Source organism: Suricata suricatta, chromosome 1 (genome assembly GCF_006229205.1).
Source record: "Suricata suricatta isolate VVHF042 chromosome 1, meerkat_22Aug2017_6uvM2_HiC, whole genome shotgun sequence".
Classification (NCBI taxonomy): domain Eukaryota; kingdom Metazoa; phylum Chordata; class Mammalia; order Carnivora; family Herpestidae; genus Suricata; species Suricata suricatta.
In genome coordinates this window covers 74,619,608-74,643,798 of record NC_043700.1, presented here as the reverse complement: position 1 = coordinate 74,643,798, position 24,191 = coordinate 74,619,608, and the positions used below count along the sequence as shown (strand labels likewise).

Here is a 24,191-nt window from a genome sequence, read left to right as displayed (position 1 = left end):
TTGGAGCAGTAGTCAGTGTTACTGTACCCATATAGTTTCTTTGTTCTGTTTTGTTGACATTTTTGCTTACTAGGATATAGGAAAATAAGGTTAAAATGCCTATAGGTGCAATGGCTCTTAGGAAACGTCAAGGAGGCTAATCATCATGCTCTTCAACAAACATCTCTATCCATGTCCGTAGAACTCTAAGATCACTATTTCAGAGGTCAAATAAGGATGACTTTATTTGCAATGAGTGTATTTATGAAATGGTAACAGTTCACAAATCTTTTCCATGTATTTATTAATATCTGACATGTTCTTCCTTAGGAAAGGGAAAGCCAGAATAGAGGGAATGGTAAGATGAGGTTAACCCCAAATAGTCAGGGCCACCCCTTTGTCGTGTCAACCATGCACCTCGGGTATAATCAGAACGCACAGTATGCCTCACTTGAAGCAGGAACTGAGGGTGCTCAGGTCTCAGCATGGTGTGCTGTGTGTGTATCAGGGGTTGGGGAGAGGTTACACTGTCCTGCAGAAAAGGGTGACAGGTCAGCTTGACAAAGCTTGTTTCTGTATTGAGGAGACAGTCACTTGGCTCAGATATCTTGGTGGGTGAGACAGGCTTTGGGGGATGCGGATGTATTTTCTCATGCATAGATTCATGAGTCAACTATTCAGGCCCTGCATGCAGTGTTGGAGCCTCTTTTGGAATGCTCCTAGCCTTACCTTGTAAATCTTTGGTGACATGGAACTCATTCTCTCCCAAATTAACTTCCCAACAGTTGCGTAACTTCACTAGCTCAGGATGTCTTCCCTCTTATATTCAGTTGACATATGCCTTCTTATATTTTTAACCTGTTAGCCCTAGATTTAATCTCTGGGCCCAGTATAAGGTGAATCTCTTTTTCACATGATGGTGTTTTTAGAATTGGATAATTGGCAAGTTGCATGACTTTGCTTTGAATTTCCCACTTTCCTGATCAGGTTGTCCTATGGTTTATACTAAGAAATGCATATTTAGTCTTCATCCACAGTTCCTGGCTCCCAGTTCCCAGCACCCTGGGAATTTCTTGAGCCATGAGAGCAATGGGAACATCTTTGTTGTATTTGATCTCTTGTCCTCAGTTCCTGAGTTGCTTCAGGTGAAATGGACATCTTGTTATTCATGAAAAGCTTTCTCGACTACAACTGGATTTATGTGACCAAGGTGCCTTTTGGAAAGTACCCAAGGATGGGGTCTGGTTGCCAGAGGAACTAACGATGAATAGAGGATTGAAACTTTCAGTCCTACCCCTGATTTTGCTGGGAGAAGAAGGAGGCTGGAGGTTGGATCAATTGCTAGTGATGTATGTCTATGTGATGAAGCCTTGATAGTGAATCCAAAAGCTGGCTGAGGGTTTCCAAGCACTTCCAGTTTGGGGAGCCAGAAAGGTTCCCACATTCCATGGTCTGGATCCCAGACTCCATGAGGACAGAAGTGCCTTCATTTGACACCTCACCCTATGCATCTCTTCATCTGGGTGTTGCTTTATATCCTTTAATACTTTTTGTAATAAACCAAAAATCTAGGGGCACCTGGGTGGCTCAGTCAGTTAAGTGTCCAGCTTTGGCTCAGGTCATGATCTCACAGTTTGTGAGTTCCAGCCTCGTGTCTGGGCTCTGTGTCTCCCCCCGTCTCTCTGCCCCTTCCATGTTCATGCTCTGTCTCTCTCTGTCTCTCAATAATATATAAACATTAAAAAAAAACCCCAGTAATCTAGTGATTAAACAGTTTTACTGAGTTCTGTGAACTGCTCTAGCAAATTAATTCAAGGAATGGGTCATGTGAACTTCTGATTTATAGCCAGTCAGAAGCCTGCAAAATTATCTTGTCTTACAGTTGGTATCTGAAGCAGTAGGGGGTAGGGGTGAGAGGGTTGGGGGACAGTTTTGTGACACTGGGCCCTTAACCTGTGGGATCTGATGTCATCCTTGGGAGATAATGTCAGAACTGAGTTGAGTTGCCCTAATGTGGTCCAGTCAGTAAGACATGCAGTTGGAATCAACATCTTCCTCATTCTAGGTGTAGTCCATGTTAATCCTACTAATCCTCAGCTTGCCAGTCATGACGTGTGGTATCCTCACCCTGACCTTCCTGTACACCTTGGCCTTACTCACCACTGTGGCTGAGGCATATGTTCTCCTACTGTACTTGTGTGGCAGCTTTTTATACAGGTTCAAGTACTGCCCAGATAGTTTTTTTCTTTTGAATCCTATATTGCTGGGCTCTTTGTTTCTAGCCTGCTGAAAGACACTTGGGCACACTTCTTGCTCAGGAAATTGTTCGGTGTCTCTCCAGTTTTGTGTCCTGTATAAAGACAACAAATATCTAAGTCATAACACTAGAAGTGTTTCTCTAGATTTATAATGATTGATCTCAACCCCCAGGGGACATTTGACAATGTGTGGAAACATTTTTGAATGTTAGGACTGAGTGGGGTTGCTATGGGTATCTACCAGGTAGAGGCCAGAGGTACTGCTAACCGTGCACAGAATGGTGTCTCCAGCAAGAATCAGGGTGCTGAGGTTGAACAGTCCTTGTCCAGATGAATGTAGTTGTCCTAAATAGTGTCTGGTGAATATGATATTTTTAATTTTGCTAATCAGACTTATTACATTAGCACACAACAAGACAGTGATTCTCCGGGTGCTTGGGTGGTTCAGTTGATTGGGCATCTGACTTCGGCTTAGGTCATGATCTCACGGTTGTGGGTTCAAGCCCCACATTAGGCTCTGTGCTGACAGCTCAGAGCCCGGAGCCGCCTTAAGATTCTGTGTCTCCCTCTCTCACTCGTGCTTGCTCGCACGCACGCTCACTCGCTCGCTCTCTCTCTCTCGCTCTCAAAAACAAATAAACATTAAAAATTAAAAAAAAAAAGAGTGATTCTCAAAGTGTGAACTGGGGGTTTCCTGAGACCCTTTTAGGGTCTCTTAGGTCATACATATTTTTATGATGATTGCCTTTTCCACTGATTCTTTTACAGAGTGGAGTAGAATAGAGTGGAGTTTTCCAGAGGTGATGTGACATCTAATATGGAAACAGATTGAATTCAATAGCAGATATGAGAATCTAGCTGCCTTCTTCTACACCTGACATTAAAGAGATTTTTGGGGCGTGTGGATGGTTCAGTTGGATAAGCATCTAACGCTTGGTTTTGCCTCGGGTCATGATGTCACGGTTAGTGAGTTCATGGTTTGTCTGGCTTTGTGCTGACAGCTTGGAGACTGCTTAGGATTCTCTCTCTCCCTCTCTACCCCTCCCTCAAATAAACTTTAAAAAATAGATTTTCCAAATAGGAAATAACATAATTTCTTTCACTAAATTACTTTTGTAATAGAAAAATTTTTTCATAACATATGTTAATATGTAATTGGCATATTATTTTAATCAACTAACATCATGTAAAAATTAAAAGAAGTTTTTAAATGTTTGTTTATTTTTGAGAGAGAGAGAATGAGAATGAGTGGGGAGGGGCAGAGAGATGGAGAAACAGAAATGGAAATAGGCTCCAGACTCTGGGCTGTCAGCACAGATTCCAACGTGGGGCTTGAACCCACGAACTATGAGATCATGACCTGGGCTGAAATTGGATGCTTAACCAACTGAGCCACCCAGGTGCTCCTAAAATTTTTAAAAATTTTGTGTTTTATTTTTAACACTAAGAATGTCAATAGACGTAAAACAGACATTCTTTGGAATCCTAGTAATTTTTATTAGTATAAAGAGATCCTGAGATGATGAATTTTAAGAACTTCTAACTAGGCTACATTTCTTCATTGTATATGCAAGGATATTACATTTTGAGTGGCAGGTTTTAAAGATCTTGTTAGAATTTAGATGTACGGAGTGTTTATGTTTCCCACCCTGAGTAGAAATTAATCAGCAGGTTCCTGGTTAACCGGTGGTTTTTTCTGGTTATCCTTTTCTGTTTTTCCAAGTGATCACCATTCCTTTGGTAATAAACCTGAGCCCACATTGGGATATCCATTTGTCAGAAGGATTTCCTCTGCTTCAGTTCCTCCTTTGCCTCATTCATGGGTACTTTTTTTTTTTTTTTTTTTTTTTGCAGAGTTAAGATTAAATTTTTGAAAATATCTTTGGCCTTGTAAATAGGCTTTTCTTTCAGGACCTCAAATAATGAAAGCATACATTACTTTATGCAAAATATTTTGAAGTCTGTTCAGGAAACCAGAGTCTGGTATTCAGATAAGGGACAGACAGTGCTATTCCTTGGAGAGAATGTGTGGCCTACCTCCTGAACTTTTTTTTAATATTGGAAATTATATTTCATATGGTTAACCACTTCAAAATGTCATAGATGTCTGTGGTTTGGATATTATGGATATGTTTTTTAGGTACATTTCCCATTGCTCTTTCCTTCTGTCATGAAGGTAGAGGGAGATGAAGACCTGCCCAGATGAAGGATAGAGTGATTGAAGGGTGCGTTGACGTAAGAGAGTGATGGTATTGAGATTCTAGACATCACATGGTCCGGTGCAACCAGACTGGATTTAGCTGGATCAGGAAACAGGCTGATACAGGTTTTTACCTTCCCAAGGTCATGTTGTATTTAATAGCAAGGAATGTTATCACTTAACTTTATGACCTTGTGGCCCTTTACGAGTAATATGATTGTATGCAAGTTACTTAATCTCTTTAGGCATCTCTGTTTTCTCATCTATTTATCATTGAAATAAAAATAGCAACTTTGTAAGGTTATTGATATTAATTTACATAATAGCCTTTCTTTTGAAAAACCTCAGATCCACAAAAGGTTGCAACATAGTGCAATAAACATCTATACTTCCTGTACCCTACACAGTGTAATTATATCATTATTGCTATTACTGTTGAACCATTTGAGACAAAGCTGCATTTCTTCATGACCCCTTTCTTTTCTAAAAACTTCAGTATGTTTCTTCCGAAAACAAGGAAATATTGAAGAAGTTTAACACTGACACTATATTGTTATTTAATGTATTGTGACACTAAGGGTGACCCACAGTCCAACATATTGACACTAACTGGGGCTTTGTTAGAAATGAAAATTTGGGGCCCTACTCCTGGCCTGCTGAATCAGAATCTGGATTTATTTATTTTATTTTTTACTTTTTTAGAAGCACACTATGATAGTTAATTTTATTTGTTCAAGGGCTCATATTGCAAACACTAAACCAAGCATGGGCTTTGATTCTGTGAGCCCAGATTCACATATTTAGGAGGATAAAAGCCAACTGTGATCACTATACATGGTTGAAAAAAACTGAAGGCTCCTGGTAAATCGGTTTTAAATTTAGTAAATTAGTTTTAAATATCTGCAGCTTAAAAGCCGGAAGTCACAGGTCTTTTAGGTCTTTCTCGAAGTCCCACAAAGTATCTGCACTTTTCTTGAGCTGAGCAACCTCATCATCCTTCACCTTCTGCTTATTACACTGGTTAATCCCCAGGTGTTCAGGATGCATGGAAGGTTCAGAGAGACTTCATTCTCAATGCCTTCACCGTTGTTGACCGGATGGAATGTTTCACATTCCCTTCACCATTGTTGAGACTAGATGAACCTTGGATAGATTTTTCAACATGGATTCAGTGAGATCAGCCACACTTAATCCAGCAGCCCAGCTGGTATATCCTTTTAGCCTGACTTCGTAGGCACTTTCAACCACCATCTTATGCACTTCCTTCCAGTTTTCACAGTCACTGGCTGTCCCCATTTCTGGATTCAGTTCCTGGAGAGCAATGCCTGCCACATGCACTCTGCTCCACACAGCCACACTTGAGTTGCTGTTTTCTACCCAAATCCATCCATGGCAGTCACTGGGATGAATGCCAACTTTTTCAGCATAAGATAGTGAAATCTAGCAGAATCCAGATTACACCTGTTCCAATCCCCTGGTGCTTGGGCAGTCCACTTAACTTCCAAGTAATGTATGTTAGAATGTCCACTGGGTTGGAGACCACAATTATGATATGGTTGGGACTGTACTTGACTATCTGAGGAATACTGAATTTGAAGATGTTAACATTCCTCTACACCATGTTGAGCTGGCTCTCTCCTTCCTGTTGTCAGACTCCTGTGGTTACCACCACAATCTTGGAATTGGCGGTCACAGAGTGATCTTCGTCTGCCACAATTTTAGGTGTCTGAAGACATAAGCTACCATGTTGCATATCCATCATTTCTCCTTTGTGTTTATATTTCAAAACATCCACAAGGGCAGGTTCATCAGCCAGAGCTTTCCCAGAATGCTGATGGCACATGCCATACCAACTTGTGCAACACTCACTACCATGATCTCATTGTTTGGGATGGTTGCCTCTTCTGCAACTGGTGCAATTAGTTTTTCCTTATGAGTTGCCGTGTGCCCAGAGAGAAATGGCTACAAGAGTTGTGCGAAGAAGACAGTGTCAGCTGCTCAGAATCTGTATTTAACAAGACCCCTGATTTTTATGTGTATGAATATTTGAGAAGTAGTGGACTGAGTAATCCATATTCATACTTCGATAGTTGTTACATGGTATCTTTTTTTTTTTTTTAATAATCTCTCTGTCCAGTATGGGGCTTGAACTCATGATCCTGAGATCGAGAATCACATGCTCTACCAACTGAGCCACTTAGGTGCCCCCATGATACCTTTTGTGGAAATATTTTTGTCCATGTAGGATCTAGTCCAATGGTTTGAATTGTGTTTAATAATTGGCATGTCTCCTTAGTTTCCTTTAATTTAGAATAGTTCCTCAGTCTTTGTGTTTCATGATGCTAGTACTTTTGAAGAGTATGGACCAGTTGTTTTGTTTTGATTTTTAAATTTAAAATTTTAATTCTATGTAGTGAACATACAGTGTTCTGTTTGGGTGTACAATATAGTGATACCACAATTCTGTATATCACTCGGTGTTCATCATGGTAAGCGTGTTCTGTAATCCCTGTCACCTGTTCTACTTACCCCCCAACCACCTGCCCTCTGGTAACCATTAGTTCTCTACAGTGAAGAGTGTGCTTTTTGGGTTGTCTGTATTTTTGTTGTTGTTGTTGTTCATTTGTTTTCTTGCTTAAATTCCACATATGAATGAAGTCCTATAGTATTTGTCTTTCTCTGACTTATTTCACTTAGCATTATACCCTTTAGATCCATCCATGTTCTTTTTTGTGGCTGATTAATATTCCATTATATATATGTGTATATATATAGTATATTCCATTATATATACCAATATATTTTCCAGTATATTATATATACATTCCATTATATATATTATATTCCATTATACACACACACACACACACACACACACACACACACACACACCCCACCTCTTTATTCATTCATCTATCAGTGAATACTTGGGCTGCTTCTGTAATTTGGCTATTATAAATAATGCTACAGTACATCAGGGTGCATGTATTTTTTCAAATTAGTGTTTTTGTATTCTTTGGGCAAATACCCAGTAATAGGATTACTGGATTATATGGTAACTCTATTTTTACCTTTTTTATAAGCCTTCTTCCTGTTTTCCACAGTGGTTGCACCAGTTTGCATTCCTAACAACAGTGCACTAAGGTTCCATTTTCTCCATGTCCTCACCAACACTTGTTTCGTGTGTGTGTGTGTGTGTGTGTGTGTGTGTGTGTGTGTGTGTGTGTGTGTTGTTCTGGCTGGGGTGAAATATATCTCGTTTTAGTTTGGATTTTAACTTCCCTGATAATTAGTGATGTTGAGCATTTTCCATGTGCCTGTTGACTATCTGGATGTTTTCTTTGTAGAAATCTCTATTCATGTTTTCTGCCCATTTTTAATTGGAGAGAAAGAGAGTTGTATAAGTTCTTTATTTTAGATACTAACCCTTTGTCATAGCTGTCATTTGCAAACATGTTCTCCCATTCAATAAGTTGTATTTTAATTTTATTTATGCTTCCTTTGCTGTGCAGAAGCTTTTTATTTTAATATCGTCCCAATAGTTAATTTTTGCTTTCGTTTCCTTTGCCTCAGGATACATATTTAGAAAATATTGTTATGGCTGGTGTCAGAGAAATTACTGCCTGTGCTGTCTTCTAGGATTTTTTATGTTTGCATGTCTCACATTTATATCTTTATTTTGAGTTGTTTTTGTGTATGATGTAAGAAAGTGGTCCAGTTTCATTCTTTTATGTGTAATTGTCCAGTTTTCCCAACACTATGTGTTGAAGAGTCTGTCTTTTCCCTGTTGCATATTGCCTCTTTTGTTGATGATTAATTGATCATATAATCATGGGCTCATTTCTGGGCGTTCTGTTCCATTGATCTGTGTGCCTAGGCTTGTGGCAGTGCCATAATGTTTTGATCACTACAGCTTTGTAGTATATATCTTGATATCTGGGATTGCCACACCTCCGGTTTTATTCTCCTTTTTAAAGATTGCTTTGGCTATTTGGAGTCTTTTTTGGGTTCCATACAAATTTTAGGATTATTTTAGTTCTGTGAAAAATGCTGTTGATATTTTGATACAGACTGCATTAAATGTGTAGATTGCTTTGGATAATATGGACATTTAAAAAATATTTGTTCTCCCAAACCATGAGCATAAATATTTTTCCATTTGTGTTGTCTTCAATTTCTTTCATCATTGTTTTGTAGTTTGCAGAGTATAGGTCTTTCACCTTCTTGGTTGAGTTTTATCCCTATGTAGTTTTATTTTTGGTATAATTCTAAATGAGATTGTTTTCTTAATTTATGTTTTGCTGCTTCATTATTAGTGTATAAAAATGCATTGGATGGATTTCTGTATATTGATTTTGTATCCTGTGACTATGGAATTCATTTATTAGAGTTTTTTTTTTTGGTGGAGTCTTTTGGGTTTTCTGTATATAGTATCATATCATTTGCAAGTACTGAAATTTTTAATCCTTACTAATTTGGAGGCCTATTATTTCTTTTCATTATCTGATTAACGTGGCTAGAATTTCCTGTATTATCTTGAATAAAAATAGTGAGGTTGGACATCCTTGTCTTGTTCCTGATCTTAGGGGAAAGCTCTCAGCTTTTACCATTGAGGATGAGGATGTTAGCTGTGGGTTTTTCATATGTGGCCTTATTTTGCTGAGGTATGTTCCCTCTTTTAAGGGATTTTGTCGTGAATGGATGTTGTACTTTGCTAAATGCTTTTTCTGCATCTATGGAAATGATAATATGGTTCTTATCCTTTATCTTGTTGATGTATCATGTTGATTGATTTGTGGATATTGAAACACACTTGCATCCTAGATAGAAATCCCATTTGATCATGGTGACTGATTTTGTGTGTGTGCGCATATGTGAATTTTTAAAATGTGTTGTTGGATTTGGTTTACTAATATTTTGTTGAGGATTTTTGCATCTCTGTTCATTAGAGATATTGGCCAGTACTTCTCTGTTTTTGGTAGTGTCTTTATCTGGTTTTAGTATCATGGTAATGCTGTCCTCATAGAAAGAATTTGGAAGATTTCCTTCTTCTATTTTTTGGAATAGTTTGAGAACAATAGCTATTAACTTTTCTTTAAATGTTTGATGGCATTCACTTGTGAAGGTGTCTGGTTCTGTGTTTTTATTTGTTGGAAGTTTCTTTTTTTTAATGTTTATTTATTTATTTTTGTGAGAGTGCACAGAAGCAGGGGAGGAGCAGAGAGAGAGGGAGAAAGAAAATCCAAGCAGTTTCTGTGCTGTAAGTGTAGAGCCTGATGTGGGGCTTGAACTAAAGAACCGTGGGGTCATGACCTGAGCTAAAATCAAGAGTCAGACCCTTTATTGACTCAGCCACCCAGGTGCCCCTTGTTGGAAGTCTTTTTTTGAATACTGATGCAGTTTCATTGCTGGTAATTAGTAATCAGTCTGTTCAAATTTTCCTCTTCCTGATTCAGTTTATATGTTTCTAGGAATTTATCTGCTTTTAGGTTGTTTGATTTGTTGGCATATGATTTTTTATAATACTCTTTTAGAATCCTTTGGATTTCTGGGGAGTCAGCTTTTTATTTCTCCTCTTTCATTTCTGATTTTGTTTATTTGAATCCTCTCTTTCTTTTTATGAATCTAGCTAAAGGTTTATCAGTTGTGTTGATCTTTTCAAAGAACCAGCTTCTGGTTTCGTTGATCTGTTCCATTATTTTTTGTTTGTGTTTTAGTTTTTATTTTGTTTAATTTTGATCTAATTTTTATTACCTCCTTCCTACTGTTGGTTTGGGGTTTTGTCTGATATTCTTTTTCTAGCTCTTTTAGATGTAAAATTAGGTTGAGACTTTTCTTCTTGAGGTAGGCCTGTATTGCTACAAACTTCTTAACAGCTTTTGCTGTATTCCAAAGATGTTGGCATGTTGTGTTTTCATTTCATTTGTCTCTATAGTATTTGATTTCCTCTTTGATTTCTTGGTTGACTTATTCATTGTTTAGTAGCATGTTATTTAACCTCCATGTTTTTTTTCCAGACTTTTATCTTGTGATTTATTTCTAGTTTCATAGCATTGTGATCAGAAAGGATGCATACCTAGTCTGACTTCAGTCTTTGTGAATTTGTTGAGATTTGTTTTGTGAACTAATATGTGATCTGATCTGTAGAATGTTCCATGTGCATTTGAAAAGAATGTGCATTCTGCTACTTCAGGACTGAACATTCTGAATGTATCTATTAGATCCATGGAGTCCAGTGTGTCACTCAAGCCACTGTTTCCTTGTTGATTTTCTATCTGGATGATCTATCTATCCATTCATGTAAGTGAGGTGTTAAAGTCCCCTCCTACTATTGTATTATTATTTATTATTTACTTTATCTTTGTTACTAGCTGCTTTATAAACTTAGTGCTCCCATTTTGAGTGAATAAATATTGACAATTATCTCATTTTGTTGGATTGTTCACTTTATGTTATATGGTGTCCTTTTTTTGTCTCTTGTAACAGTGTTTATTTTTTTAAAATCTACACCTTTATTTATTTACTTTTCAGTTAGTTTAAATCCTTGAAGGGTACAGGATCACACTGATTCTGTGGCCACTGGCTTTAGCAGGAAGGCTGCTTCAGAATTTGGCACGAATCATGCCACTGTTTCCATGAGCCCGAGTTACTTTTCCCCAGATTACTCTGGTTTTATTCGGTTTGCCACCAGGAGTCACTGTGTTGTTTTTTGCTTTGTACACATAAGCACATCTCTTCCCTAGATAGAACTCAGTTTCATCTTGAGCATAAACACCTTCGATTTTAAGAAGAGCTGTGTGCTCCCTCTGGTCCCGAAGACCCCGCTTATAGCCAGCGAAAATGGCTTTGGACCCCAGCCTTCCAGACATATTTGTCGTTTCAGGAGTCCTGTTCCCAGCAGGCCTCCACAGGTCCCAGATGGCAGAAAGAGAAAAGCCACAATGTTTGTTTTAAAGGCTATTTTGTCCGATTTAAGTATTGTTACCTCAGCTTTCTTTTTACCTCCATTTGTATGATAAATGTTTCTCTATCCCTTTACTTTCAGTCTGCCTGTGTCTTTAGGTCTGAAGTGAGTCTCTTGTAAGCAGTATATAGATGGGTCTTGCTTTTTTATTTATTTTATCATTCTGTGTCGATTGGAGGTTAGTCCATTTACGTTCAAAGTAATTACTGATAGGTATTTATTGCCATTTTGTCACTTGTTTAATGGTTGTTTTCACTGTTCTTCTCTGTTACTTTGTTCTCTTGCTCATTTCTTTCATGGTTTATTGGTTTTCTTTAGTGATTTATTTGGGTTCCTTTGTCTCTAGTTTTTGCCTATCTATTACTGATTTTTTTATTTGTGGTTGTGATTAAGTTTGTATATAACATCTTCTGCATGTAGCAGCCTGGATTAAGTTCATGGTTGCTTGAGTTTGAACCCATTCTTCACTCTTCTTCCCCCCATGTTTTAGGTATATGGTATCATACTTTACATCCTTTTATTTTGTGAATCCCTTGACTGATATTTTATAGATGTATTTCATTTTACTGCTTTTGTGCTTTTTTTTTTTTTACTTAAGGTGTTTCCTTTCCACTCAAAATGTCTCCTTTAACATTTCTTTTAGAGGTTGTTTAGTGGTCATAAATTCCTTTAACTTTTTTGCCTGGAAAACTCTCTCTCCTTCTATTCTGAGTGATAGACTTTCTGGATGCAGTGTTCTTGGTTGCAGGTTTTTTCCTTTTAGCACTTTGAGTAGATTATGGCCCTCCCTTATGACCTGAAGAGTTTCTGCTGAAAAATCACCTGATAGCCTTATTGGCTCTCCCTTGTATTGTTGTGCCCAAGTTTTTAAAATCTCCCCAAACCGCCCCAAAACAAACACCAGAGACTGCTAGGGAGACAGTCACACCTGCAAAAGCAAAGGGCCTTTATTACAAGCTTAAGCTCGGGCTCACAGTCTCCAGCCGGCCCGCCACGTGGAGAGAGCCCCGAACAAAGGCAGGGCAGGGCCTTTTATGCCTTTGGGAGGGGGAGTTACAGGAAATGATGACAGGTGTACGGTGATCCAATCCCTGCCCCCCATCAACACTGGCAGTTGTGGGAGCCAATCACACCATCCAGAGCACTGACCAATCAGAGTGGGCCCAGGACACCCCTCGTGGGGCATGACTAGGCCTGCCTCTAGAAAGGTCAAAGGTATCGGATGGCCTCCCCTGATTGGTCGCCGCAGGAGTTGTCCCTCCTTAATGCGCGCCCTTTCAGGAGAAGCCGGCGCCTTCCCCTTTAAGAAAAGGGGAAGGCTGGATCGGACCTTCGGGCCTGCGCAGGGAATGCGCCCACCCCCCCCCCCCCCAGGTGCGCGGGGAAGGCTGGGACGGCCTGGTGGTGAGGGCCGGATCCGACCTGCATCCTTACAGCATGCAGCTGTTTTCCCTTGCTGCTTTTAAACTTCTCTCTTTATCAATATTTTTCCCCATTTTAATTACTATGTGTTTTGCTGTAGAACTCCTTGGGTTGATTTTGTTGGGGGCTCTCTGGATTTGTATCCTTCACCAGATTTGGGAATTTTTTCAGCTATTATTTCTCAAATAAGTTTTCTGTCCCCTTTTTTCTTTCTTCTCTTTCCATGATCCTATTAAATGAATGCTATTACTCTTGATGGTTTCACTGAGTTTCCTTAGTCTGTTTTCATCTTTTATTATATTTTTCCTCTCTCCATTCAACTGGATCACTTTCCATCACTGTGTCCTCCAGGTTGCCGACCTGCTCTGCTTCCTTTAGTCTACTATTTTTTCCCTCTAGTGTATTTTTTAATTTCACTTATTGAGTTCTTCATCTCTCATTGGTTCTGTTATGTTTTGTCTCTTTATTGAGGGTTTCACTGAAGTCTTCTACTCTTTTCTCAGGTCCAGTATCTTTATTTCCATTACTTTAAATTTTCTATTGGGCATATGTTCTCCATTTTCCTTAGGTCTCTTGCTGTGATTTTGCTGTTCTTTCACTTGGGACATACTCTTTTGTGTCCTCATCTTGTCTAACTTCCTGTGTCTATTTCTGTGTATTAGTCAAGTCTGCTATGTCTGCTCCTGTTGAAGGTAATGGCTTATGAATGAGATGTCCTGCAGTGCTCTGCACTGCAGTGTCCCCTTTCACCAAGACCGGGGGCTTTATGAGTGCCTCCTGTGTGTGTTGCTTGTACCCTGCTTTTGTGGCTGATTTGCCTTTGCTCAATCCAGTCATGTGAAATGGCTCTCTTTGCTTATTGTGGGCAGGGTTTTGTACCTATGTTGTTAGTGGGCCAGTCTGAGGCTGCCTTGGGCTTGAGTTATGTCAGGCCATGCACTTTCCAGAGATACAGTACCACCAAACTACAGGGTGCTTTCTCTGAGTTGTCCCCTGTGAAGCTTTTGTTGGTGGATGTATCCTGCAGTTAGACATAATGTCTGCCCCTAGCCCACTACTCAGACCACACTTAGAGTTGTGTATGTACTAATCTTCCCCTCTCCCTGGGCAGGAGTCACTTTGGAGTGGTGTTGGCCACTGTCAGAGCTGATTGCCAGGCTTGTGGCACCACTTTGGATAGGCCCTGGCCAAGAGTGTATTGGAGGGGGCCAAGTTACAGGAGACTATGGGGACAGGGTGCACAATGGCAGCAAAGTCCACATTCTTGCACAGTGGGAGAAGGCCTGCAGCAACTTGGGAATTTTCCTGCGTAGGCTAGCTGGGTTGTGGGGGAGGATATCCACAGCAGTGCACTGGGGCAGAGGTGCTTTCAGCAAGCTATGTGGAGAACGTTGGCCCAGTGCTGGTTCCCAGAAGTGTCTGTATACCTGGACTGGGAAGCAGGGAGGGTAAGTGGTGCCACTAGCTCTTTTGTTCTTGAAGATGTTTCCCAAAGATCTCTGCCTCTCCAGCACATGCTCTGAGATTAGTAAATAAATTTCTTTCCCGTATACCCCTGATGTTTTTCAGACTGTTGCTTCTATGCTGTATCTCAGCAGGGCTGTTGGGTGTGCTAAGGGTGGGAACTCCGTTTCCTCTCACCTTCTAGGTCTTAGAGCTGAGCCCACCAATTTTTAAAATTCCAGATGCTAAGCTCAACTAATTGTAAGACTTGTGATGAAGCCAGCTGCCTTCAAAGCCAAATGTTATGGGGATCCCTCTTCCCAGTGTGTTCCCTGTGCCTGGGGCCCTTGGTGTGGTGGGGTCTGGTCCTCTTTCCTCTCCATGCCCCCCATGCCTCTTCCTCTTGTGGACAGTACTATGAATCTTCTTAGCTCCTGACCATGTCTCTGCCTTTCCTACCCTTTTCAATGTGACATCTTCTCTACATTTAGCTGTGAAGAGTCTGTTCTGCCAGTCTTTGGGTCATTTTCTGGTTTCTTTGCTCTCGTGTTTTTGAGTTATATCCATGAGATAGGGTGAACTTAGGATCCTTCTGCTTCACCATCTTCCCTGGAAGTCTAGACCAGTTGTTTTATAAAATGAGCTTTAATTTGAATCTTTCTTCATGGTTATATTTAGGTTATATATTTCTGGGAGGTAAATGGTGTTGATCATTCTAAGCAAACCAGCTGGAACGCTTGGATGACTAGGGGCTGGGATCATCTGGAGGCTTCCATACTCACATCCAGTGCCTGGGCTAGGGTGACTCAGAGGCAAGGCTCCTCTGGGAACAGCCTAAGAGCGTGTTCTCTCCCTGAGGACAGACAGGTAGGGCCATTTATAATCTAGCATCCACAGTCCTGAAGCATCACTAGTGCGTATGCTGTTGGTTGGCAAGGTCAGGAGCCTGCCCAGATTCAAGAGATAGAGACATAGATGGAAGAGTATCCATGAATTTGTGGTTGTATTTTAAGACTGCCAGAGGTGATGACTGCCAGATTTCTTAATCGTAAAAATTAAGCTTTTCCCCCTCTTTGTAATTAATGGTGAACCATTAGGAGATAGCCTGAGAATATTTAAGAATCCTGTTCCACCATAGACTTTTACCTTTTAGTGATAGCATTCATTGATGACTCTTCTACATTTATGATTTGAGATTTAAATAGTATAAAAACTTTAAACATAATACACTTATCTCCAAGTAAATAAACATATAATGACGACAGACAGTGTTGGATTCTTGAATAATCTTGAGACCAAGATAAGCATGCATGACCCAATTTGACAAGTACTAAACATTTTATGCAGATATAAGTAACAAGTACTTGATTATTAGATTGTCAGCAGAAATACAGATGAAGAGGTTCTGTTTTCTGTGTGGGGTTCTGTTGCTATTTTATCCTGATTGTTCTTTCTTTCCAATTAAAGGAATGCACTTAAGGCCTCAACCCCCCATTCCTCATGATTGGAAACATTTGTGTCAAAACTGGTCTTAGGAGAAGTGAGGTCAGTTGAGGGAGATCCTTCTCCTTTGCACTTCAAACATAGCTATTATCACTGAGAGTTAGCAAGTTCCAAAGGGATGTGTAATCCAGAAATACAGGCATTAACCTTTTGAGCCTCACCTTTGAAGGTGCAGGAACTAGGTAAAGATTATGCTTTTCTCATATTTAAGTCTTATGAAAATGAATTGTGCAGTGCATACTGAAGGAGACCGTGTCCGGAGCCAGCATGTGTGATTTGAATTGGCCTGTGGAGGTCTAACATTGGGCTAATATTCTTAAAATTATACATGAATAATTTCTAAATTCCTAATTAGAAATGTTTAGTTAGGAGGTGAAATCTAGCCGTATCCCAGTGTGTTTAGAAATTGAATCTTGCCCAAAGTGTATTCCTAACAGGTATCTATGGCACAGGTCCCCACCTCTCATGTGTAACTAACTATGGACGGAATGAATACTGGCAAATTCTAGGAGACTAAGGTCCATTTATTTTCATAGTCATGTATTAACTTCTTTAAAATGTGACAGATGTGGGACATCTGGGTGGTTCATTTGGCTGAGCCTGAGCATGTGACTCTTTTGATTTTGGCGCAGGTCACGATCCCAGGGTTGTGGGATTGGCCTTGCATCCGGCTCCACGCTTGGCATGGGGTCTGCCTGGGATTCTTTCTGTCTCCCCCCCTCTGTCACTCTCCCCCATTTGCAGGCTCCTGTCTCTCCAAAATAAAAAAAAATAATAAAATGAGACAAATGTTACATGGGAAAAAAAATCCTCTAAGGCATAATCATTAAAATTTTAAAAGAACTGTTTCTGTGTGTGGGATGATGGGTGGTTTTTATCTTCTTAAACAGGTTTTTCCCCTTGAGTTTATCAGAATTTCTACAAAAACTGTAATGTGTTAGTTATTACTTTTGTAACATGAATAAATTGTACCACTGACCTTTGAACAATATGAGTTTGAACTGTGTATGGATTTTTAAAACAAAGTTTTAAAAATATCTTTAATATTTATTCATTTTTGAAAGTGCGAAACAGAGTGCGAGCAGGGGAGGGGCAGAGAGAGAGGGAGACACAGAATCTGAAGCAGGTTCCAGGCTCTGAGCTGTCAGCACAGAGCCTGATGCGGGGCTCGAACTCATGAATGATGAGATCATGACCTGAGCCAAAGTCAGACACTTAACTGACTGAGCCACCCAGGCACCCTGTTTTTTTTTTTTTTTAATTTTTTAAGAAAAATACAGTATGGTATTTTTCTTATGATTTTCTTAATAACATTTACTTAACTCACTTTAGTGTAAGAATACAATGCATAATACATATGACACACAAAATATTTATGGATCAACTGATTGTTATCAGTAAGACTTCTAGTCAATAGTAGGCTATTAGTAGTTAAGGTTTTGGAAAGTCAAAAGTTATATATGGATTTTTGATTGTGTGAGGGAGGGGAGATCAGTACCCTGACCCCTACATTATTCAGGGGTCAATTCTAATTTGAAACAAAAAAATCACCAATAAACAGTGAAAACCAGGGCACCTGGGTGGCTCAGTGGTTAAGTACCCAACTCTTGATTTCAATTCAGGTCATGCATGATCTCATGGTTTGTGGGATTGAGACCCATGTCAGGCTGTGCTCTGACAGTGCAGGGCCTGCTTGGGATACTCTCTGCCCTCCCCAGCTCATGTGTGCACACACACTCTCTCTCAAAATAAATAAACATAGAAAACCAACCTATTCCTATAAATTTTAAGGGTGTTGATTTAGTGTGAAGGCTCGTAAATATCCCCTGTCCCCTACCATGCAGCTTCTCATAAAGGACCACCATCGACCACCTTTAAAACATGGTTTTGTTTAGGCTTTTTTTTTTTTTCCTACTTTATCAGTGCAGAGCCCGACATGGGGCGCAGTCTCATGAACTGTGAGATTATTACCTGAGCTGAAATCAAGAAAGAGTTGGACGGGGGCATCTGGGTGGCTTAGTTGGTTAAGCGTCCAGCTTTGGCTCAGGTCATGATCTCACGGTTCATGGGTTCGAGCCCCACCTTGGGCTCTGTGCTGACAGTTAGCTCTGTGTCTCCCTCTCTCTCTGACCCTACCCTGCTTGCACTGTTTCTCTCTGTCTCTCAAAAAAATAAATAAAAAACATAAAAAGAAAAAAGAGAGAGTTGGACGTTTGATGCTTAACCAAATGAGCCACCCAGGTGCCCCTAGGCATTTCATTTTTATGAGAATTAAAATGGAGAAAAAAATGTGTTGCACTATTTCTTAAATATGTAGGCTATTCCTGAGGACATACATACTTGAGGTTTTAGATGATTCTAATAAATACAATCATATAGATGCCCTCAGGAAATGTTTACTGTGATTAAAATTCAGTTAAAATTAAAAGTTTTCCTAAGAATTCCTTTTAGAAAATAAATAGGTTAGGGGCACCTGGGTGGCTCAGTCCATTGAGCGTCCAACTTTGGCTCAGGTCATGATCTCCCGGTTCATGGGTTTGAGCCCTGTGCCAGGCTCCGTGCTGACAGCTAGCTAAGAGGCTGGAGCCTGCTCCAGATTCTGTGTCTCTTTCTCTCTGCCCCTCCCCTGTTCACACTCTCTCAAAAATAAAATGTAAATTAAAAAAATTAAAAAAAAATAGGGCCATGGCTTGTTCTTTCTTTCTAGTCATTCTAGCCTATTCAGATGAGTAGGGGTCATTAGCTTCTTCTCCAAAAGAAAAATGTCATTCACCTTGAAATTTTCATAAAATGATGAGTCAGTTTTGGATATGATTACTTAAGTTTGGTACAAACTTCAGATAACATTCAGGGAGGGTCCTACTTTTTGTCACGGCTAGAGCTAGTCCTGTGTTGGGGAGGCATCTCCTTCTGGATCCCCAGGTGGATGGGAACTGCAAATGTTAGGCTTCCTGTGATCTGATCCCCTGTACTGCTGTTAGGACCAAGTAATTTTTAAAAAATTTTTGTTTCAATGTTTACTTATTTTTGAGAGGGACACAGTAGCAGGCTCTAGGCTCTGAGTTGTCAGCACAGAGCCTGACACCAGGCTTGAACCCACAAACCAAGAGATCATGACTTGAGCCAAATTTAGGAGCTTGAGCAACTGAGCCACCCAGTCACCTCAGGACCAAGTGATTTCTAAGGAAATGAAGAGTTTTGGAAAGATAAACGGTGAAAAAAACCAAAAAAAATTGGAAGAAGTTCTACACAAACTTTGAGGAGGAGTTAATTTTATTCTGGGCTTTTATTACTGAAATGTAAACTTTTTGTTTGTATGTGAGCAAAAGACATATTGAAAAAAAATTCTAGGTAGGCATTTGGGTTTTTATTTAGTTAAGAATATTTGTAGACATTTGGGTTTTGAAAGTTAAAGTTACAGCTGTGTTTGGGAAGTGTATTCTTCTGACTTTGGAAGGTTGTATGCTTGCGTTTCCCAAATGTTTGCAGGTGCAAACTGATACAACTGCACCTGCAGTGTTTTTAAGGGTGTGCAAACCAGAAAACATGGCATTTTATAACTGGGAATATATGGTCACACCGTGACTGTAAGAACAGTGTAGCTTTGGCTTAATCAGTTTACCTTATGAATTGATCAGGGAGAAAGCTATTTAGTGAGCCTATAAACCTTTTCTTAATGCCATTTGCTTCCAAATATATCAGAGTTATTAATTGTTATTATTACCTCTGTCAGTTTTTGTTGAACACTGAAAAACCAGGGCACTGATGTTGCAGGCACAGTTAATGCCACTGAAAATATCCATGATTTAGGGTACGTAGTTCTGGGGTATGTTTCATTATATAACATTTGGTAGATAAAAGTTGTCATTTATCAAAATCTTGAAGTAAAAAAAAGAAGTCTATTATGTATTACTCTAGTGCATGGAATGCTGAAGAAATCAATGTGGTATATACTGTATTAGGAATTGGGAAGGTTTCTGAAAATGTCTCAAGAAGTTAAAGCTAAAAGCTTGGAAGGAAAGAAAAACAGGAACTCTAGCAGTTTAATAAATTCCAGAAAGTACACTTTTTGCCTACCTTTGTTTTGGGGAGGTTGTGGGGGAAGGGGAGAGAGGTTGTAAAGCAAAATTGAAGTTATTTTTCCGAAAGCTCATGGTAAGTCAGGGCCATAGTGAGACCCCAAGCCTGTCTCATGCCCCCCTTTTCCCATCCCATTCTTCCTGGCTGTTCTTACTGTCTTCTGTGACATAATGGAAGGGACCTCCTGCCTATGGGTAGCAGAAGGACTCTGAACAAAACCCGGTAGCATGGTCCAGTTTCAGCCTCACAGATCTAAGTATTGAGGCTTGCATCAGATAATGCGTATGAAAGCACTTTAAGGAGTTGCAACTGTTAAGGAAAAATCTCCCTTGATGAGGAGGCACATGCATAAAGAATAGTCGTTCGGAAAGAAAGGTTCAGAGCCAGCCAGATGGGAAATAGCAGTTGGCATTGAGGCTTTGGGAATAAAGCTTGAGTTTACCACTAACTAGTGGTATAAATATGAGCAAATCTTTAACTGCAGAGGCCGTGATTTGTTCAACTGTGAGATAAAGGGCTTGGACTAAGTGATAAGTAGGATACTTTTCAGCTGTGAGAGTCTGAGTTTTAATGAACCAGAACAAACATGAAGCCTTAGAATATTTCCAGCGTCAAGACTGAACCCAACTGGTATTTCACTGTCAGTCCCGATTATCGGTTCTAGTTAAATTTTCTGTAAAAGACCCATATTTAGTCATGGAGTAGAGCTGATTCAAGGACAGATAGCTGGAAAGTTTTCAGAGCTCTCCTTGTTCTGTTCACACAGTAGCTGAATTCCAAAGTTACGTTGTAGATGGAAGATTCATGCCACCTTGGTGCCAACTTAGAGCCATATAACCTTATGGTGATGAGTGTTTGTCTAAACACTATAGACTCTGAAGATGAAAGGAATATTTGGCCATTTTGTAGCTAAATATTATGGAAGGAAGATTGGAAATTTTATTTTTGTCCCTACTTGTATGTTAAATATTCAGTAAGGGGAGTAGGTATTGATTTCTAACCATCTTCTGGCTAAATTTCTCTGTGTTTATGAATAGTATAGTCATGTGAGCTATGCCATCATCAAACAGGACAGAGTATGTATGAATGGACCTTAATGTGATTGGGTAATATCAGAGACAGGGCCACATAGTGACTAACACATCCATACTGGAATCAGGAAATCTGGGTTCAAATCTTTGTAGGTCAAGCACTTGGTCATAGGAATATGTCAGGTATATTTCAACTACCCAGTAGTTGCAACTATTATTATTCCAGATGATAGGAGTATGCACAGATATTAATAATCTCCCCATTATAGTAAATACCAGTGGATTTTCCTGTAGAAACATGTAAAAAAATTATCCGCCTTAATTTCCTTTAACCATATTATTTGTTAACTGAGTTGAATCAAATGCTGTAGGTTTCCGTTGGGTATTAAAGCAAAATTTTCAGAGACCATTTTTATTTCCTGTTATCTACAAAGCATTTCTGGCAGAGGCAGCCCAATCATTTCCGTATGTGGCCCCTGGTAGCAGAGCATGAAGGACTCAGGGAGGTATTTCTATGTATGGCTGAGTCCCATGGCCATGAACGTGAGCTTGTTGAGTCTGCAGAATTTGTGACTGAACGGTGGTGCCAGACTTCTGTTTGTGCTAACACTCAGGAGGTCTGAATAAGTGCTTACCTACCTGACATGTCTACGTGTGGAGTTGTGTTTTTTGTCATTGGCTTGTCTGGCTTGAATTTTTCTTTGTTGCAAAATACGTAGGTGCAGTGAAGAAACTTTCTACCCTGAAAAAAATATTTTGAATAGACTTGATCTTTGAGTACTGTTGGAGATGAGTTCCTCTGCCCTAAAGCACAGGTAATATGATGCTAGGGAAAGTAGGGGAGTCCAGAGATTTTGGAAAGAGACCTGGGCAGCAAAGGGATTTGCATCCATTCAGTGGTTCTAGAATTGGGACATCAATATTATAGTTTTTAAAGAGGACACACATCTTGGCCATGATAGAACAAGATAAGCACATTTGTAGCTTCTAGAATTGGATGGCTGGAAAACTGGTCAGAATTGTAAACAGTTGTTTCCTCCTCTTCTAAACTTAAAAAGAATATTTAAAAAAGTTATTTCTGGTGCACCTGAGTGGCTCAGCCGGTTAAGTGTCCGACTTCGGCTCAGGTCATGATCTCACAGTCTGTGGGTTCGGTTCTCACGTCGGGCTCTGTGCTGACAGCTCAAAGCCTAGAGCCTGCTTCAGATTCTGTGTCTCCCTCTCTCTCTGCCCCTCCCCCCACTCACTCTCTCTGTCTCTCAAAATAAAAAAATTTTAAAAAGACAAAATAATTTAAAAAAAAGGTTATTTCTGATGTTTCAGAGAGAACCCTAAGAATGTAGCTTTGTAGCTTAAAAAACAAATAAAAGGAGTTGGGGACTTGAGGCTAGTACACTGGCAAACAAGGTAAATGCATGTACAAGGTGATGTGTTCTTGAAAGATCTAGGAGGTCATGGCACAATGACTTACACAGGTAATCTGAGATTATATAAATAATCTCCAGTTTTACTCTTCTTTAAAAATGTTTTTATTTATTTATTGTTTTGTTTTTTTTTTAACTTTTGAGAGATAGACAGTGTGAGCAGGGGAAGGTCAGAGAGAGAGGGAGACGCAAAATCCAAAGACAGGCCCCAGGCTCTGAGCTAGCTGTCAGCACAGAGCCCGACACGGGGCTCGAACCCAAACCGTGAGCTCATGACCTGAGCTGAAGCCGAACACTCAACCGACTGAGCCAGCCAGGGGCCCCTCCAGTTTTACTCTTTTTAAACAGTTACAGAACATTATAGTTGTTGATTTTTTTCCTTTAAGCATTAAATTTTGTTTGTTTTTTAAACTGGTAACATCAGCTCTGGAAACAGAGCTGAGGGTGAAGATACCAGCTCTGCCATTTGCAAACTGGACACTTGGATTATTTAATCTTTGAGCTTTTATCATTTTAAAATGTGGGGAACAATGCTTCCCTCAAGAGTGGTGAGACTATTAAAGAGAAAAGAAGCCTACTACCTAATACGTGCTTTTAAATGTTAAATGTATTCAATGAAAGAGGAAGTAATTTAAATCTCAGATTTCAGTGCTGAAGTGCAGAAATGAATACACAAAATAATTATGTGGTTCTAGCTGACTTGGGAATTTGATAACGGGCTCTCTTTGTTTTTTCCCTTTCACCCACTGCTTGGTGAGCTTTTTCCATAAAACATTTTAGAATCATGTGTTTAGAATAACTAAACAGTGAATTTGAGGAATATTCAAGACTTTAAGAAATCAGTGCCCTCTCAAAACAGTGGTTGAGCAGAGTAATGAAGGTCTAAATCCATTTTTATTATCATATGTGATCGTATTACAAATACCAGTAGCCCCCATTTATTTCTGGTTATGATGTGCCAAGTGCTGTACTAAACACTTTATATACATTTTCTCATTTAATCTCTGTAATAACATGAGACCTAGGTGTTATGGCCCTCATTGCACAGATGAGAAAATGAGGTCCTCTGTTTTAAAGAGTCATCTAAACTTTCATAGCTGAGAAGACTTAAAAGCCGGGATAGTGCCTTCTCGAGTGAGCAAATGTGCTTCGGTACCACCTAATTCAGATGATAGAGTAACTCTTTGAAATGTTAATACAATGTGGAGTATGTCAAGGAAGTGGTCCATATTTAACATCTTTGAAATATTTTACTCTAATTACGACTTGAGAGGGTACAAGGAATTGATTGTGTGCATTCAGTGCCAGTTTTTCTGAAATAAAATTTCTGGTGTTTTGATTTTGACTTTGGCCCGTCGAACACAAGTATAGAATGCTGTAGAATGATACTCTGAATAGGTTTTTCTCAGCCTTGGCTATAGAGAAGAATCACCTGGAAGCTTTAAAATGCAAATAAAAGAAAAGCAAACAAACCTGAACCCCAGTCTCCATTCCCAAATAGAATTTCCCCCCAGTTTCAGTCATATATAATTGACATAAAATATTTGTATTAGTTTGAGGTGTACAGTGTAATGATTTGATACATGTAGGTATTGTGAAATGATTACCACACAGTTTGGTTAATGCCCATCACCTCACATACTTAAAATTTTTGTTTCTTATAGATCATGAAGTATTTGTGTTTCTCTCTCCGATTTCACTTAGCATAATGCCCTCAATGTCCATCATGTTGTCACATGTGCCAAGATTTCCTTGTCTTTTTATGGCTAAATAATATCCTCTCAGGTATTCTGATAGAAACTAAATCATGTCGTAAGTATTCTGGAGGCTTAGCCCTGGATGTCTCCGTTCTTTCCCCTGAGAGCATTGGAGTCACACTCTCAGGTC

General features: G+C 39.5%; 1 protein-coding gene and 2 pseudogenes across 1 annotated transcript in view; 1 reads left to right on the top strand and 2 right to left on the bottom strand.

Annotated features, from left to right (window-relative positions):
• ARHGAP10 (Rho GTPase activating protein 10) overlaps window positions 1–24,191 on the top strand; it is a 235,057-nt gene that overhangs the window by 155,979 nt on the left and 54,887 nt on the right. The gene's annotated exons all lie outside the window — the stretch shown is intronic.
• Window positions 5,359–6,995, bottom strand: LOC115286619 (annotated as a pseudogene).
• Window positions 10,974–11,351, bottom strand: LOC115292326 (annotated as a pseudogene).